Source organism: Triticum dicoccoides, chromosome 2A (assembly GCF_002162155.2).
Source record: "Triticum dicoccoides isolate Atlit2015 ecotype Zavitan chromosome 2A, WEW_v2.0, whole genome shotgun sequence".
Taxonomy (NCBI): domain Eukaryota; kingdom Viridiplantae; phylum Streptophyta; class Magnoliopsida; order Poales; family Poaceae; genus Triticum; species Triticum dicoccoides.
In genome coordinates, this window is record NC_041382.1 from 783336538 (window position 1) to 783342197 (window position 5660).

The window sequence follows — 5660 nt, forward strand, 5'->3', positions numbered from 1 at the left end:
TAACCTTCCCGGTACTCCGGTAAAATCCCGATTTCACCCGGAACACTTCCGATATCCAAACATAGGCTTCCAATATATCAATCTTTACGTCTCGACCATTTCGAGACTCCTCGTCATGTCCGTGATCACATCCGGGACTCCGAACAACCTTCGGTACATCAAAAGGCATAAACTCATAGTATAACTGGCATCGTAACCTTAAGCGTGCGGACCCTACGGGTTCAAGAACAATGTAGACATGACCGAGACACGTCTCCGGTCAATAACCAATAGCGGGACCTGGATGCCCATATTGGCTCCTACATATTCTACGAAGATCTTTATCAGTCAGACCGCATAACAACATACGTTCTTCCCTTTGTCATCGGTATGTTACTTGCCCGAGATTCGATCGCCGGTATCCAATACCTAGTTCAATCTCGTTACCGACAAGTCTCTTTACTCGTTCTGTAATACATCATCTCGCAACTAACTCATTAGTTGCAATGCTTGCAAGGCTTATGTGATGTGCATTACCGAGAGGGCCCAGAGATACCTCTCCGACAATCGGAGTGACAAAACCTAATCTCGAAATACGCCAAGCCAACATGTACCTTTGGAAACACCTGTAGTACTCCTTTATAATCACCCAGTTACGTTGTGACGTTTGGTAGTACCCAAAGTGTTCCTCCGGTAAACGAGAGTTGCATAATCTCATAGTTATAGGAACATGTATAAGTCATGAAGAAAGCAATAGCAACATACTAAACGATCGGGTGCTAAGCTAATGGAATGGGTCATGTCAATCAGGTCATTCTCTTAATGATGTGATCCCGTTAATCAAATAACAACTCATTGTTCATGGTTAGGAAACATAACCATCTTTGATTAACGAGCTAGTCAAGTAGAGGCATACTAGTGACACTTTGTTTGTCTATGTATTCACACATGTATTATGTTTCCGGTTAATACAATTCTAGCATGAATAATAAACATTTATCATGATTATAAGGAAATAAATAATAACTTTATTATTGCCTCTAGGGCATATTTCCTTCAGGCAAAACAAGCATGACTTCAAAAGTTTCAACACGTCGAGAGGAAACTTGATATTATTGCAATACCTACAAGCATATGTTCCCCTCTCATAATAATTTTCAGTAGCATCATGAATGAATTCAAAATATATCTATCACATAAAGGATTCTTTTCATGATCCACAAGCATAGAAATTTTATTACTCTCCACATAAGAAAAGGTATTCTCGTGAATAGTAGTGGTAGCAAAGTCAATAGAATAACTATCATGAGATACTTGGTTGACATATCAAATTTAACATTAAAATTATGATGACGAGTTTCATGGTTATCATTATTCTTTATAGAATACATTTCATCACAATAATCATCATTGGTAGAAACTTTATTCTCATAATAATAAATTGAAACCTTTTCCAAAATAGTGGAATCATCATTAAATAAAGTCACGACCTCTCCAAATCCACTTACATAATTATTACAATAAGATTCAACACCCTCCAAAATAGTGGGGTCACTACTTCCTAGACTTGGCACTCTTCCAAAACCACTTTCGTCATTGTATTCATCATAAATAGGAGGCATGCTATCATCATAATAAATTTTCTCATCAAAACTTGGGCGACTAAAAATATCATCTTCATCAAATATAACATCTCCAAGCTTGTAGCTTTGCATATCCTTAGCATCATGGATATTCAAAGAATTCAAACTAACAACATTTCAATAATGCTCATCAGTCAAATATTTTATGCCAAACATTTTATTGAATTATTCTTCTAACACTTTGGCACAATTTCCGGCTCCATCATTTTCAAGAAAGACATTGTAAAGATGAATAATCTGAGGCAAGCTCAATTCCATTTTTTGTAGTTTTCTTTTATAAACCAAAGTAGTGATAAAACAAGAAACTAAAAGATTCACTTGCAAGATCTAAAGATATACCTTCAAGCACTCACCTCCCCAGCAACGGCGCGAGAAAAAAGCTTGATGTCTACTACGCAACCTTCATCTTGTAGACTCGTGTTGGGCCTCCAAGCGCATAGTTTTGTAGAACAGTAGCAAATTACCCTCAAGTGAATGACCTAAGGTTTATCAATCCGTGGGAGGCGTAGGATGAAGATGGTCTCTCTCAAAGAACCGTGCAATCAAATACAATAAATCTCTTGTGTCCCCAACACACGCAATACAACGGAAAATTGTATAGGTGCACTAGTTTGACGAAGAGATGGTGATACAAGTGTAGTATGGATAATAGATATAGGTTTTTTGTAATGTTATAATATAAAAACAGCTAGCTAGCTAGTAACAAAAGTGAGAAAAACGGTATTGCAATGCTTGAAAACAAGACCTAGGGTTCATACTTTTACTAGTGCAAATTCTCTCAACAATGATAACATAATTAAATCATATGACAATCCCTCAACATGCTACAAAGAGTCACTCCAAAATTCCTGTCGAAGAACGTAGGACGAAAACATGCATCAACCCCTATGCATAGATTACCCCAATGTCACCTTGGGAATCCGCAAGTTGAGTGCCAAAAACATAAATCAAGTGAATCTATAGAACACCCCATTGTCACCACGGGTATCCACATGCAAGACATACATCAAGTGTTCTCAAATCCAATACTCAATCCAACAAAACGAAACCTCAAAGAGCAAGAATCAATTCATCACAAGAAGGTAGTGAGGGAAGAACACTATAAGATCCAAATATATTAACAAAGCTCACGACACATCAAGATCGTTCCAAATGAAGAACACGAGAGAGAGAGAGAGAGAGCGAGAGAGAGAGAGAGAGAGAGACCAAACAGATAGCTACTGGTACATACACTCAGCCCCGAGGGTCAACTACTCCCTCCTTGTCATGGAGGCCGGCGGGATAATGAAGATGGCCTCCGGTGATGATTTCTCCCTTTGGCAGGGTGTTGGAACGGGGCCCCGATTGGTTTTTAATGGCTACAGAGGTGCGGTGACAGAACTACTCATCTAGGGTTCTTTTTAGGGGTTTTGGTACTTATAGGAATTTTTGGCGTCGGTCTCACGTCAAGGAGGTGCCTGAGGGGCCCACATGCTCGGGGGGTGCGCCCTAGCGGGTGGGCGCCCCCAGGCTTTTGGCTTCCTTGTCCACTTCCTAGCCCAGCTCTTGTGCTTCAGGGGTCTCTTTTGGTCCATAAAAAATCACTGTAAATTTTCAGGACATTACAAGAACTTTTTTCCTGCACAAAAAATGACAACATGGTAGTTCTACTGAAAAACAGCGTCCGTCCGGGTTAGTTCTAAGGAAATCGTACCAAAACTATATAAAATTGTTGTAAACATGGCATGAATACTTCATAAATTATAGATACGTTGGAGACATATCAGACCCAAAAGTGACAATAGTTGCGATACTCTCCGAGGATGACTGTAATTTGAGGAGATCTTGCATTCACCATGTGTTAATGTTTTGCTCCGGTTATCTATTAAAAGGAGGTCTTAATGTACCTTACTTTCCTTATTGATCACACTGCGATGGGATGGTAGGACAAAAAATGTCATGCTATTTCTTAGTATAAGCACGTATGACTATATACGAAATACATGCCTATGTTACATTGATGAATTGGAGCTATTGTGTATCGCTCTAGTTTATGACTGTTACATGATGAATGTCATCCAACACAAATATCCATTACTGATCCTATGCCTACACTTTTCATATATTGTTCTTTCCTAAGTTAAACTGCTACTGTTGCTACTACTATCAAACTATCATACTACTGTGCCACTAAACACTTTTTACAGATATTTAGTTCTCCAGCTGTGGTTGAATTGAAAACTCAACTTCTAATACTTACAAATATTTTTTGGCTCCCCTTGTGTCGAATCAATAAATTTGGGTGAAATACTACATTCAAAGACTGTCACGATCCCCTATACTTGTGGGTTATCACTAGGATCTCATGATATTCCCATGCAAAACAACAAACATATTCTTTCAACAACTCGATCAACTGAGCATTATGATCTGCTCTCAAATTTGTGTTTACAAATGTCGGCCTAGGAATTGAACCATCTCCTATATCTATTTCTTCTAATGGACCCACCGACGTAAAACCTTGTCCAAGTTTATCCATCTAACTGTTCTATAGACTCGTACATATCGTTCTCACTGGACTGATATTATGTAAGTCGCTTGTAACCACTCAGAGTTAGGATCCATTTAGATATATTATACTTTGGAGCTGATTGGCACCAACCAGCTTTAAAGAAACGGGCACAATACCACTCTTTGTGGCACTGAGAAAATCAAACTCTGATAGGACGCGTCCCGTCAAGAAAATAGCATTGCGATGTTGCCAATCCACCGATGCTTCGGCCAAAGCAATGCAAGACGAGTTATCTGCATGAATGACTTCCACTTCATTATCAACCCACTGACTTAAAAACTGGTGCATGGTAGAAGCACGCATTGGTTGGCATGACCCCAATCATGGCCTAATATAATGTTGTAGTTACCTTGCAGTTCGGCGACAAGGAACACAATAGCCAAAGTTTTGCTTCGAACTGTAAGCTACACATACATCACAATTTTGGCTTCAGTTTCTATATACCTTCAAATCCATTAAGCACCATATTGGTCTTTATCAACTCTTCGTCGGGCGAACCCGGTTTTTTGAAGACTGGATAGGATATGAGATTCACCACAGCACCACCATCAACAAGCATCCGAGTGAGCGGTGACCCATTAGTATAACCTCTGAGATACAACAGTTTCAGGTGTGCCACTGGCTATTTTGGCTTCTGAAATATTGCATTTTTAGGACCAAAATCTAGTCGAGCCACTTCCCCTTCTTCATCTACAACACGAAACTCAGTGGGTAAGTAATATGCCATATTAATATCCATACCTTCATGAACCGGTGTACACTCATAGTCCAACATACCATCTTCCTCCTCGGGCATGTCCACCAAATCTGAAATCTGTCCGAGTGAAGAGGAAGTAATAGGTGACGGAGACGATGCCATAGCTACATCGTCCTCTTTTGGTGGTGTAGGTGCTGCTGTGATAGATGTAGAAGACGTTGCAACTTGTATTTGTTTAGGCTTCCTCACTTGTTTTGTAGGTACCATAGGCCAAGTGTCATTGAACAATTTATCCCTTTGTTTCTCGGCCTCCTATTCCACCATCTCTTGATTCACTAACCTCTGCAGTTTCCTCTTCTGTGTCTTTGTTAGCCTTGGAGGACACCACTTTGACTGAGTGTATTTAGGATCTCTTGGCTTTGCATGGCTGGTGCTTGCTTCATGATCATTAGTAAGTGCTTTGGCGTGATAGCAAGTATCGCTGTGAGTGGTCTATCAAGGATGAAATCATACGTGATGCAAATGGAGATACTGCTTTTGAGGTAGGTTCATCGCCGGCATGAACACCTACCCCCCCCCCTCCAGTCCTAGTGCTTTGAAGAGCATCCATTGAAGTAGGAAAAAGGAAGAAGGAAAAAAAGGTAGGATCCGTCCAAGGACACTAGTAGAAAACGGAGCTTTAAAACCGGTTCGTAAGGGCCTTTAGTGCCGGTTCTGTAACCGACACTAAAGTGTGGGCACTAAAGCCCCCCCCCCCTTTAGTACCGGTTCGGCACGAACCGCCACTAAA